Source organism: Callithrix jacchus, chromosome 13, assembly GCF_049354715.1.
Source record: "Callithrix jacchus isolate 240 chromosome 13, calJac240_pri, whole genome shotgun sequence".
Classification (NCBI taxonomy): Eukaryota; Metazoa; Chordata; class Mammalia; order Primates; family Cebidae; genus Callithrix; species Callithrix jacchus.
Genome location: NC_133514.1, coordinates 105,836,132 through 105,850,668, shown reverse-complemented (window position 1 = coordinate 105,850,668; position 14,537 = coordinate 105,836,132). Strand labels below are relative to the sequence as shown.

General features: G+C 39.4%; 1 protein-coding gene across 1 annotated transcript in view; it reads right to left on the bottom strand.

The window, feature by feature from the left end:
* The window catches only part of PHLPP1 (PH domain and leucine rich repeat protein phosphatase 1), a 248,393-nt gene that overhangs the window by 83,442 nt on the left and 150,414 nt on the right, over window positions 1–14,537 (bottom strand). The gene's annotated exons all lie outside the window — the stretch shown is intronic.

Below are 14,537 nucleotides of genomic sequence, written 5' to 3'. Positions count from 1 at the left end.
TGTCCTCAGTGGTGGGAAAACCAACAATTCAGTTCCATATGTATTTACTAAGGACTTATAAGTAGATGGTGATTTTAGAAATTTTTAGATGTTTATTGTAAAAGGATTGATAAGTACAAAAAGCATAAAGTAAGTGAACGATTCAGAAGAGGAAAAGGTCACATGAAATTGAGAAGTAACTAAAAGCTTAAAGAAGAAAAGCCATTACAAATACACTTTGAAGGGTGGGGCAGGAGTCATTAGGTTGAGCCTGGGTTGGAAGGTGGTCAAATGTAAAAGCTGGGGCACATTCTTGCAAGGTGAGTGACAAAAGAATGTGAGGTGAGTTTAGAGAATGGTGAAATACACCCATAGATTTTCTTTTTAAAAGTCCAATTTCATACAGTCCATTTTAAACTATTATCTCCTTTTCCAACATCAAATCCTTTCTTACAAACATTTCTCTATGTAACATTTTCTGAATCATCTCACTGTGCACACTGTCTTCTCATACTTTTAACAAAAGAGAAATACAACGATAAATTACCAGTCTCACTTCCTTCTAAAGTTGCTACACACTGAGCTCAGTAGCTCACACCTGTAATCCCAGCACTATGGGAGGCTGAGGCAGACAGATCACCTGAGGTCAGGAGTTTGAGAGCAATCTGCCCAACATGGTGAAACCCTATCTTTATTAAAAATACAAAAATTAGCCAGGTGTGGTGGGGGACACCTGTAATCCCAGCTACTCAGGAGGCAGAAGTTGCAGTGAGCTGAGATCATGCCACTGTACTCCAACCTGGGGGACAAAATGAGACTACATCTCAAAAAACAAAATTTAAAAAATAAAAGTTGTTACAAATACCTTTTGCAAAGAAGTGAGGTATACTTACATATAATTGAATGAATAAAGACAGTTCCCACCACCATTCATTCAAGTATGCATTCATTCATGGACTATCTATTTAATATCAATCAACCAGCAACGGTAATGACCTCTGAGGGGGACTTGATTCCTGCTCTCTCAGAATGCAAAGCCAAGCAGAACACACAAGATAAATATAGAAAACAAAGGTAATAAAAGTGAAGGCTATACTGCTATTCCCATGCATCACAGTATCTTTATAAAAACAGGCTTGACTATTACCAAGAATTTTATAAAACTGTCAGGGAACAACAGTAACAATGGCAAAATTCAATATTCAAAGGAGGCTGTTAAAAAAAAGCTGGTGGTACTTTTTTTGCCTACTTCTGTATCACATATGATAAAAATCACAAGAATTCTACAGGTATATAGCAGGTCCTCAAACAACGTCATTTCATTCAATGTCATTTAGTTATAATATGAATGAGGAAAAAACTTGATTCCTGGTGCGGACCACTGTCTATGTGAAGTTTGCCCACTCTTCCCCATCTGTGTGGGTTTTCTCAGGGACTCACTTCCTCCCACATCCCAAAACTGTGCACATTAGGTTCATCAGTGTGTACACATGGCAAGAGAGAGAGTGACAGAGTGTGTGTGTGTCCCCTATGATGGGATGGTGTCCTACCCAGGGCTAGTTCCTGTCTGGCACTCTTAGCTGACAGGAGAAACTCCAGCAATCCCGAACTTGAAAAACTGGGTAAATAATTATCCTTCTTTGGGTGTTTTTTTGTTTGTTTGTTTGTTTTTTGAGATGGAGTCTAGCTCTGTCGTGCAAGCTGAAGTGTATTGGTGGATCTCTGCACAATGCAACCTCCACCTTCCTGTTTCAAGCAATTCTCTTGTCTCAGCCTCCTGAGTAGCTGGTACTGCAGGTATGCACCATCACGCCCAGCTAATTTTTGTATTTTTAGTAGAGGTGGGGTTTTACCACATTGGCCAGGCTGGTCTCGAACTCCTAACCTCAGGTGATCCGCCTGCCTACCTGGGCCTCCCAAAGTGCTGGGATTACAGGCATCAGCCATCATACCTGGCCTCCTACTGGCTTTCAATAATCTTTCTTAAGTGTATGGATTGCTCATATTTCTTTCAATGTTTAATACTAAAAGTGTTTTGATCTTTATTTAGTCGTTTTGTGGTGTTGTGACCAGAAATATGCCCTAAGAACTTAACTTTTATTTATCTCAATTAACCTATGGTAAAACTGGTTTCATTACACAAATTTTACTTAAAGGTACAGTTTCCAAGCACCTTTCAATGAAATTAAATGAATTATTGCACATGACTTATTAAGTCATATAAAATACCAACTTCTACTTAAATTTTCATGTTCTCACTATAAAAGTAATCCATTTCTAGAACCAGCTAGGATCTTCTAGCTGTGCTAGTTTTGTTGTTCTATACCAATTTATTTACAAACAGCCAGAGCCAGAAAGCAGATCCATGCAGACCCGCTTCTCTTATTAATGGAAGTGATAACCGTCAACCATAAAAAACAATTGAATCATAATACATTTCTATTTATGAGGCAGTTATTTTATCATTTGTCTAATTTCTGCTATAGAATTAAACAATTTAAGTGTATTTTAATTTTCAATTTTAATTGCCAATTTGTCAAGTACTTACTAAAACAGAGGCTTTTTTCTTTCTTTTCTTATTTTTATTTTTTGAGATGGAGTCTTGCTCGGTCACCCAGGCTAGAGTGTAGTGGCGTGATCTCGGCTCACTGCAACCTCCACCTCCTGGGTTCAAGTAATTCTCCTGCCTTGGCCTCCTGAGTAGCTAAGAGTACAGGCACATTCCACCACACCTGGATAATTTTTGTATTTTCAGTAGAGACAGGGTTTCACCATATTGGTCAGGCTGGTCTCAAACTCCTGACCTCATGATCCTCCCACCTCGGCCTCCCAAAGTACTAAGATTACAGGTGTGAGCCACTGTGGCTGGCCAAGACAGGCTTCTTCTTTCTTAAACTGGTTGGTAGAAGTAATTAGTAATTAAAATAGTCTAAGATAAAGACATTTTAGTTGAACTTATGTGACAAGCTTTCCAAGTACCATGGATAAAGTTACGGGAAACACACGCGCACAAACAAATTACTATCAAACTTTGCTTCTGACTTTATTGTCTAACTCCATTTTCTAAACATGGCAGGATATCACCATAAAAGAACTCTCTGATCTATCACCCCTTATGAAGGACCTCAAGTACGCTATCCCAAAATATACCACTTTGGGATAAGGAGTATACTGAGCCAAAGGCACCTGAAAAACAGCAGATGTAAAAGGAGTGCTGTGACCTTCTTTGTTTCTTATTTATTTATTTATTTATTGGCAGAACCTTGCTATGTCACCCAGGCCGGAATGCAGTGGCTTAATCTCACCTCACTGCAACCTCCACCTCCTGGGTTCAAGCAATTCTCCTGCCTCAGCCTCCCAAGTAGCTGGGACTACTGGTGTGCGTCAACATGCCCAGCTAACTTTCGTATTTTTAGTGAAGGCGGGTTTCACCATGTTGGCCAGGCTGGTCTAGAACTCCTGATCCCGATGATCCACCTACCTCAGCCTCCCAAAGTGCTGGGATTACAGGCATGAGTCACCATGTCTGGCCTCCTTTTTTTTTTGACACTGAGTCTCGCTCTGTCACCTAGGCTGGAGTGCAGTGATGCGATCTCAGCTCACTGCAACCTCCCATCTCCTGGGTTCAAACAATTCTCCTGCCTCAGCCTCCGGAGTAGCTCAGATTACAGGCATGTGCCCCTACACTGGCTGATTTTTATATTTTTAGTAGAGACAAGGTTTCACCATGTTGGCTAGGCTGGTCTTGAACTCCTAACCTCAAGTGATGTGACTACCTCAGCCTCCCAAAGGGCTGAGATTACAGGCGTGAGCCACCACCACACCTGGCCTCTGACCTCCCCTTTCTTCTTGAAATCAAGAAACAAAACTCCTTTGTAAAAGATGCCCTCTATATAGCAGGAAGAAAGCAACATTCTGACCACAAGAGACAAAGAATAGAAGCTAAGATAATTCTGTACAAACAACCCTTGTTAAAATAACTCATCTTCCTTTGGCCTCCCTGTATGTTTTACTTACTTTTCCACAATTTCCTCTGTGTTCAACCTAGTATATAAGCACTTACATTTTGCCACTTCTTTAGGTCTTCATTTTCCTACGGGGGTTCCTATGTATATGTAAAAATCTGTATACTTCTCTCCCACTGATGTCTTATGTCCATTTAATTCTCAGACCCAGGTGAAGGCTTTCAGAGGGTACAGGTAAAGTTTTGCCTCCTCTATATTTACAAACTCTAGGTCCTTCAATAATCCTCCCTATAAATCTTTAATAAATGATAAATAAATGATATATTTATAAGAGCTAGGCCAGGTGCAGTGGCTCATGCCTAAAATCCCAGCACTTTGGGAGGCCAAAGTGGATGGATCACCTGAAGTGAGGAGTTCAAGACCAGCCTGGCCAACATGGCAAAACCCTGTCTCTACTAAAAATATAAAAATTAGCTGGGTGTGGTAGCAAATGCCTGCAATCAGCTACTCAGGAGGCTAAGGCAGGAGAATCTCCTGGGTCTGGGAAGCGGAGGCTGCAGTGAGCCGAGATCACACCACTGTACTCCAGCCTGGAGGACACAGCCAGACTGTCCAAAATAAATAAATAAATAAAAAATATAAGAGCTAAATTTATCAGGGCAGTGAAATGTTCAAACACCATTATAATTTAGTGCAATTAAGTTCATATAGCTTTCCTATCATATTAAAAACATAAAATGAAGACATGGGGAAAAAAATTATATTCCTTGAATTTAAATCAGCCAAAAGTTGTCTTCTTCACTGAGTCTACAAAGAAACTTACTGCTTTTTATGAAAAATCATTCTCCATTAATAACAATAATCTTAGTATTAAGATTATCTGAGTTATCTAGAGATATAATTAACACAAATGAAATACTCTCCATAAATAAAAGAGATAAACAATGTATTATAGTTATTAGTGACACATATAATCAGGAAAGAAATCATCAAAACCACCAAAAATTACCCTGATGTTTACCTCTCCTCTAAATTTTGAAAACCAACTTGAAGAGTTCCAATGCCAATAAAGGAGAAACAAACAGCAGTAGTTCCAAGAACAATGTTTTCCCTCTGAAACTGCTGACCTGTGTGTGTACATCAGCATGCCATCTTTCCAGGTTTAGAATGTTGGTGCAACACGAATTTAAATGTGCTGTGGAAATAGCTCATTTGTTAAAGGTGAAAATTTGTAGTAAAAGGAGAATTTAAGGGGAATATGTGCTTAAGGTAAAATGTCTCAGAACTCCTACCTGTTAAAATTATATTGTACTTTAAGTTCCTCCCTGGATATTTGCCCTAACGTTGCAATCTAAAACTTAATTTCTTGAAACTTAGGTAAAAACATAAAAATAAATTACCCCTTGGCATCTAAAATGTTACCTGTGAAACATACATTAGAGATTTATTACTGAAAATTCCTAAAAACACAAATAAAAATAAGCAATTAAATATAAGGCATATTTTGAAGCCACCACACTGACTGACTGACTGGACATTTAAAAACCACATTAATGATTTCTGCAGTACAAACATGACTTTCTTAAATACATATTATACGTTTAACTCCTGGTATTAAACATATGAATGTATGAGGGGAGTGTATATGCATGTGTATACTTATCAACTTATTACTTTGGAATCTTGGCAATAAAATCTTTCTTGGACAATGGGAGTGGGAGACAAACATATCATGGTAGTGTGTAATGAAAGAGAAACTGGTGACCGGGCACAGTGGCTCACGCCTGTACTCCCAGCACTTTGGGAGGCCAAGGCAAGCGGATCACAGGTCAGGAGTTTGCAACCAGCCCTGCCAATATGATGAGACCCTGTGTCTACTAAAAATACAAAAATTAGTGGGGTGTGGTGGTGCACACCTGTAATCCCAGCCTGGGCGACAGAGTGAGAACCTGTCAGAAAGAAAAAAAGAAAAAGAAAGAAAGAAGGAAGAGAGAGGAAGGATAGAAAAGAAAGAAAAGCAGGGGAGGGAGAGATGGATGGAGGCAGGGTGGGAGGGAAACTGGTTTAAAGCCTAGTTTTTTCCAAAGAGCAACACCACAGCAGCTTCACCAGTTATTCGATGCCACTCACCAGGTTCCATAGGCCCACCTTCCCCATGCTTAAAACAGCAGAAAGAACAAAACAGAAATCTTTTATTGCAATGTAAATTTTTTAAATCCTCTACCTTAAATCAAAACCACTGCCTTATATTACACACTACAAAGTATAAGCTTATGTCACTTGGTATGCTTTGTTTTCCTTTTTTAAAAGAAAAGTCAACAAAAAAAGCTGGACTCAAAGATATATTAATATTAGATCAAGTAAAAAGACAGGTGAAACTGCTTCATGATGTTCTAAGTCAGGGTAGTGATGATGTTTAGGGTAATAGGAGGAGTATAAGCACGGCTTTGGAGTGCTGGTAATATTCTGTATCTCAAATGGATACTGGTTACACGGATGTGTTCACTTTGTGGAAATCCATCAAGTTATACACTCATATTTGTGTATTTTTTTTTATACTTCTACAAAAAGATTATCAGAAGGAGGAGTAAGACTCTAGATCCTCTCCCTAATTCCAGCAGAAGATAGTTTATTCCCTGGAATAAAATGAACCAGAGTCCCTGATTCAAAGACATCAGGCATACATCACAGCAGGTAAACTGCTTTCTTTGGCCCTTCATTTGACCCAGGGAGGTAATTTGGAAGAGAGAGAATAGTTTGTCAAAGTATAGAGCAATAAGAGAATGAAAACCACTGAGTTAATTTCTTATTGGTTATACATACAGCTTGAGTATTCTCAATAATCCATCTTGAGATTTTAAATAACAGCTGAAAGATGGCTTATGTCCAGTGACTTGGTTTACTTTTATATTCAAAATATTTCAGTCTCAAGGGTAATATACTCATTTTCTGAGATGCTGATTACTGAACATATGGTCTCTAAAAAGATAATTCCAGAAGTCCATCTGGGTAATATTAAAGACTCCTTTATCTCCTTTCATACCACATGGCTCGGTAATACTCTTATCAATGATAGATTTAGGAAATTAGAAAAAATAAATGTCACTGAAAACAAAATATTAACTAAATTTGTACATTTAATGCTAATGTTACCTATACAATTTTAAGATACAACTTTTTTTTTTTTGAGACAAGGTCTCTCTCTGTCACCCAGGCTGGGGCCCAGTGGCGCCATCTCGGCTCGCTGCAACCTTTGCCTTCCAGGTTCAAGTGATTCTCCTGCCTTAGCCTCTCAAGGAGCTGGGATTACAGGTGTGCACCATGACACCTGGCTATTTTTTTTGTATTTTTAGTAAAGATAGATTTCACCATGCTGGCCAAGGCCAAGATGACCTCAAATGACCCACCTCTCAGCCTCCCAAAGTGCTAGGATTATAGGCAAGATGGTCTGAAGTTGATTTGGTATACATGCAATGCTATAGAAACTGGCTTACTGAAGTTAAAATGAATAACACACGATTGTCAAAGGATGACAGTATAATCTGTAGCATTGCTTAATTCTTTGTAATTAATTAAGTATGGAAATATTTCTCAGAAATTGAAAAGAAAAAAGATATCAAACATAACAGAAAACACTGTTCTGAAAATGGAGAAGTTAAATAAAAGTCCATATACTAAACCTCCAGACTCCTCCTCTCTTTTCCACTCAGTACCCTGAATCTTGGCATGCATCACCCTGGCAGAATACCAAAGGGTTTCTCTAGTAAACTGACACCCCCTGGGGAAAAGGTCCACATACTGTCTTTGCTGTGTAACAAGCCAGAAGAATAAGCACCTACCCTGGCTCCAGGAAGAAAAAAGTCTCAAAGAAAACGCTGCTGAGAGGAATGTAAGAATTCTGTAAGAAAGCTTACAAATACTAGGAAAAAGTAAAGTATACAAGTGATAAAGTGAGGCTGCTATCAAGCCAGCACAAGAAAGGAAATATAATCACTGCAATGAAATTCCTTAGCTGTGAATAAGTTACAGGCTCATAATAATGTAAACAGTGAGTACTGACTCAACCAAAAATTAATACCTGTATATTGAGAGGATGGGGAAAACAGAAGTGCATGTGGTATGGGGTGGGGGGGTATGAGACAATGTAAATAGATGAAATCCTTATCTTCCATAGTAATGGGTCAACATATAAAGTCCAATAATGAAAAAATAAAAACATAGCAGTATATGCATAATATTTAAAAAGAGGGAAGAAACAGCAGAAAGACCCAAAAGATTCAGAAGTGTTATCTAGGGAGCAGGACTTGGATGTAGGATGGGCTAAAGCCTCAGGCACTTACTTCTTATTGTAAGCTTTGCTGCTTATTAAGATTTTTAAAAATCTATACAGGATATTATTTTGATGAAGAAAAAAAGGCTTAAATTTTTTTTTTTTTTTTTTTGAGATGGAGTTTCGCTCTTGTTACCCAGGCTGGAGTGCAATGGCGCAATCTTGGCTCACCGCAGCCTCCGCCTCCTGGGTTCAGGCAATTCTCCTGGTTTAGCCTCCTGAGTAGCTGGGATTACAGGCACACGCCACAATGCCCAGCTAATTTTTGTATTTTTAGTAGAGATGGGGTTTCACCATGTTGACCAGGATGGTCTCGATCTCTTGACCTCGTGATCCACCCGCCTCAGCCTCCCAAAGTGCTGGGATTACAGGCTTGACCCACTGCGCCCGGCCAAAGGCTTAAATTTTTAAAAAATACAAAATAAAACCAAGAAACATAAAAAACAGCGGGCAATAAAAAATAGGGCTAACTGGCAGAGGGAAATGACAGCAAGACAATCAATTCTCAAAGATAGAGCCACAGACAAAGTGAGGGTTGAGAACTGCTTTTTTTGTAACAGCTGGGAGAAAGGGTGTGTGCAGTAGAGTGACTGGAGCAGAGGAGAAAAGAGGATGAGCTCAAAAGATACCACACAGAATCAACAGACATGGGGGATCAAGTAGGTGACTGTAAGAACTGAACAGCAAGACAGAACCTGAACTCTCCTGAAGTGGGTCATGCTGGAAATATCCCTCCACCTGGATATTTATTCCACAAATACTGGCTCTTTGGGAGCATCTTATTCTTCTATGTATAAAGAAGCATTTTAATTTTCTTTTTGTTTAGGTTTAAAATGTTTGAATTATTATAAAACACTCAAACAGAATACAGAAAACTATAACATTCATCCAGGTATTCACTACACAGCTTTTTCAAATATTAACCTTTTGGGCCAGACACAGTGGTGGCTCATGCCTATAATCCCACCACTTTGGGAGGCTGAGACAGGTGGGTCGCCTGAGGTCAGGAGTTTGAGACCAGCCTGCCCAACATGGCGAAACCCCATCTCTACTGAAAATACAAAAATTAGCTGGGCATAGTGGCGGGCACCCATAATCCCAGCCACTCAGGAGGCTAAGGCAACAGAATCCCTTGAACCTGGGAGGCGGAGGTTGCAGTGAACCAAGATCGCAGCATTGCACTCCAGCTTGGGCAACAGTGCAATACACCATCTAAAAAAAAATTAACCTTGTGGCCTCTCAGATCTTTTCCTTTCTTAAAAAATAAACATCACAGATATAGTTGAAACCTTGTTCAAACCATTCACTAATCCCATTCCCTGTCTCCTAAAAGGTAACCACAAAAGGCAAACATCCCACAGATCCAATCTCTAAAAGAGAGCATTAGGGTAGATGAATTTTTTTAAACTTTTAAATTCAAGGGTACATGAGCAGGTTTGTTACAGAGGTAAACATGTGTCATGAGGGTGTGTTGTACATATATTTCATCACCCAGGTACTATGCCTTTTCCTTCTTTCTTTTTTCTTTTGAGACGATGTCTCACTCTGTTACCCAGGCCGGAGTGCAATGGCACAATCTCGGCTCAGTGGTTCTCCTGCCTTAGCCTCCCAAATAGCTGGGATTACAGGTGCCTGCCACCATGCCCAGCTAACTTTTGTATCTTTAGTAGACACGAGCTTTTACCAGGTTGGCCAGGCTGGTCTCCAACTCTTGACATCAGGTCAAGATCCACCTGTCTCAGCTTCCCAAAGTGCTGCGATTACAGGCCTGAGCCACCGTACCCAGCTCCATTAGTTATTTTTCCTAATCCTCTCTTTCTCCCTGCCCTCCAACTTCCAATAAGCCCCACTGTGTGTTGTTCCCCTATATGTGTTCTCAGCACTTGGCACCCACTTATAAGTAAGAATATGAAGTATTTGCTTTTCTGCTCCTGCATTAGTTTTGCTAAGGATAACAGCCTCCAGCTCCATCCATGTCCCTGCAAAGGACATAATTTCGTTTTTTTATGGCTGCATAGAATTCCATGGTGTGTTATGTACCACATTTCTTTAACCAGTCTATCACTGATGGATATTTAAGTTGATAGTCTGGATGAATTCTAATGCCCTGTTTCTGTTCCAAGACATCAGGATTTAGCAGTATGATATAAGTCTTTGATGTTCTATAATAGAAGTGTAAACTTCTGTGAAATATGCAAAAATATTTCCCAATAATTTCAAACCTCAGAACACACTGATTGATAATAGTTCATGATGGGTACCTCCAGAAACAAAAAAACAATAATAATGATTATAACCATTCAGAAAAAAAAAATATTAACTTTATTGTTGTAGTTCCAATACAAATTTTCCTTTCCCCTTTCCTTTCCTTTCCTTCCCTCCCTCCCTCCCTCCCTCCCTCACTCCCTCCCTCCCTCCCTCCCTCCCTCCCTCCCTCCCTTCCTTCCCAGCCCCCACCCCTCCATCCCCCACTCTCTCTCTTTTTCTTTCTTTCTGACAAGGTCTCACTCTGTTGCCATGCTGGACTGCTGTAGTGTGATCATGGTTCACTGCAGCCTCAAACTCCTGGGCTCAAACGATCCTCATGCCTCAGTCTCACCAGTAGCTGAGACTACAGGCATGTGCTACTATACCCAGCTAATTTTTAAATTTTTCTTTTATAGAGATGGGGGTCTCATGATGTTGACCAGGCTGGTTCAAACTCCTGCTATCAAGCCATCTTCCTGCCTCAGCTTCCCAAAGTGTTGGGATTACAGGTATGAGCCACTGCATCCAGCCAGTCCAAAATTAATAACAATACATAGAGCATATGAAACCTAAGTTTAAGTGTTTTGCAAACAAATCAGTCCTATCATTTGTGTTTAGTGAAAATGGCAGACTGAAGAGAGAAAAATTATGTTTCAGGAACTATGGTTTACCTGTTGTTAGACTATAGTCTCATCACTTGTTTTTGAGGATTGTTTTTTCTGCAATTTGGGCTAATTCTGCTTATTCTTATGAACCAACCAGTGGTCACTGGCTGCTGGTCAGAAGAAACAAAAGGGATGGGTAATGCAAAAATATGAATCAGTATTCTAATTCTGGGCATGCATTGGCATCACGCCATACCAGCTTGGTTCCACAACTGCCTAGTTAATAAGAAAGCCTTCCTATTTAGTTTACTTGGGATCATTTTACTTTTTTTTTTTTTTAACTGTTGTAGAATATACTGCTGTTGTACTCTTCGTGTAGGAGTGCAGATAAGCTCACTGAATGTTTTCTTAAATTGAGCACTTATTATTCTTCCAGATAGCACCTTTTGTTGAAACTTACAGTCACCAATGGTCCTTGCCAGACCAATGCTTTCTGGCTGACCTTCTCTTTACCCTGAATACAAGAGGACCTCATAATTAGGCAAGAATATCATTGTACCTGTTCAGCCTGAAGAAGTTACACAGGAAGATAGACCTTCATCCCTCTACAACTCTTGGGATTAAGGGTCCCCTATAAAAGGGAGGGGCAGCTGGGTGCAGTGGTTCACATCTGCAATCCCAGCACTTTGGGAAGCTGAGGCAGGCAGATCACTTGAGGTCAGGAGTTCAAGAACAGCCTGGCCAACACCGTGAAACCCACCTCTACTAAAAATAAAAAAATTAGCCAGGAGTGGTGGTGGGCACCTGTAGTCCCAGCTACTTGGGAGGCTGAGGCAGAATTGCTTGAACCCAGGAGGTAGAGGTTCAAGAGCTGAGATATGCCACTGCACTCCAGCCTGAGAAGAGCGAGACTCCTTCTCAAAAATACATACATACATACACACATACACACACATACATACACACATACATACATACACACACATACATACACACATGCATACATACACATACACACGCATACATACACACATACACGCATACATACATACATACATACATACATACATACATAAAATTAAAAAAGGGAGAGGGGAAATATGTCAGAAGCATTAGAACCTGACTGACTCCATCTTGAATAGGGACTGGGTAAAATAAGGCTGACCCCTGCTGGGCTGCATTTCCAGGAGATTAGGCATTCGTACAGGATGAGGTCAGCACAAGATACAGGTCACACAGCTCTTGCTGATAAAACAGGATGTGGTAAAGGAGCCAGCCAAAAGCCACCAAAACCAAAATGGTGATGAAAGTGACCTCTGGCTGTCCTCACTGCTCATTATGTGCTGTTTATAATGCATTAGCATGCTAAGAGACACACCCACCAGCACCATGACAGTTTACAAATCCAATGGCAATATAAGAAAGTTACCCTATATGGTCCTAAAAGGGGAAGGACCTTGAGTTCTGGGACTTGCCTACACCTTTCCCAGAAAAACTCATGAACAATCCACCCCTTGGCTTAGCATATAATAAAAAAATAACCATATGCCGGGCAAGGTGGCTCACGACCATAGTCCCAGCACTTTGGGAGGCAAAGGTGGGCAGATCACTTAAGTCCAAAAGTTCAAGACAAGGGTGGCAACATGGCGAAAAACCATCTAAAAATACTAAAAATATGAAAAATACCATACTAAAAATATAAAAACTAGCTGGGCATGGTGGTGGTGCATGCCTGTAATCCCAGTTGTTTGGGAGGCTGAGGCAGGAGGATCACTTGAGACTCAGAGTCAGAGGTTGCAGTGAGCCACCACTGCACTCCAGCCTGGGTGATAGCAAAACAGTATCTCAAAAAAAAAAAAAAAAAAAAAAAAAAAAAAGAAAGAAAGAAAAGAAAAGAAAAGAAAGAACTATAAAAGTGGCCAACCAGCAGCCTTCAGGGCTGCTCTACCTATGGGGTAAGCCATTTGTTATTCCTTTACTTTCTTAATAAACTTGCTTTCACTAAAAATAACAACAACAAAAAAAGAATTCCATGGTGGTAACGTTCATAGTACACATCAGCTACAAGGGACAATATGGAATTGCTGGAGCACAATATCCTTATCAGAGTCTAAGCTGCCTATGTAATTAATTCACTGCAACACCAAACTGTCCCAATTGTCATTTTATTCTGCTCTATTCTTTTCTTCCAGGCAATCACAATAAAAATATTCTTTTTAAAAATTGTAATGCCAGTGTTACTTAAGAACGTCCTTGATAACACAGGAAATTTATTTTTATTACATCTCAGCCCTTGAGTACATGTCATTCTTACTGTCTGGATGATAAAATAGGAAGTACACAAAAAACACTTCTGGTGCACACTAAAGTATGATAGTTACCTCAAGGAAAACACATCTGATGATGTGAGTTGTAGGCCAAACCAGTCACTACTTACGGAGAACCCCATGTTTACTTGAAAGAACAACTGACAAACTATTACTATTCATACTTGGGTATTTGGCAGGCATTTTCTCAAAATGAGGTCAGAAGGCTGCTTAAAGGAAAGCAACTGCTGTCATGTGCTGCCAATGACAGCCTTCAAGTTTCTAATTAAAAATTAAAATTTTGGAAAACTTGTTTCCACAGTAAGCTTGACAACATCCCTATACTTAAAGACTTTACTGATAAAATTAGTGGTGCTATTAACTAATGTGAATTCTTAAAACTGCATAATAAAACACATTAACATTTGGAATATCTGTGTTACACAAAGAAGCAGCACTCTCCAAATGACCAACACTTAATGCAATAAAAAGATGCCTGGGTAAAAAGAGTCAAATCAAACTGCAAGTCAGATCAATGCATCTTACAGTTAAAGAATTCAAAAAGCTCACAAACAGTGTTTTAGATTCCACATTAGAACTAACATTTAAGAAATGACCACTTGTCAAGTTTTGGTAGACCATCAAGGAAGGATATTCACAATTAGCTGAAAAAACAATTAAAATACTCTTCCATTTTCCAATTACATCCACGAACTTTATAAGCAAGTATTGTATTATTTTTTTCTGGATGTTAAAAACCATAAACAGAATCATAATGGTTGATTTTCATATTTTAATTCCTGATCATATCAGTCATGTAAAAGCAAATGAACTAGCAATTATTTATTTAAAAGTTATATTCTTCGCAGTTATATAGTCTTACATATTCACAACAAATATATAGATAGGTATCAAATTAATTTACCACAAAATGAAGACTGATCACTGCTCCAAAGAGGACAGGAAATGAATGTGGTAAATTCTTAAATCTGTTTTAGAGACATGCAAGTTGATTCCCTCTTTTCTATATATCAAGGAGCAGATTCTAGGCTGGGTATGGTGGTTCATGCCTGTAATCACGGCATCTTGGCAGGCCAAGGTGGGC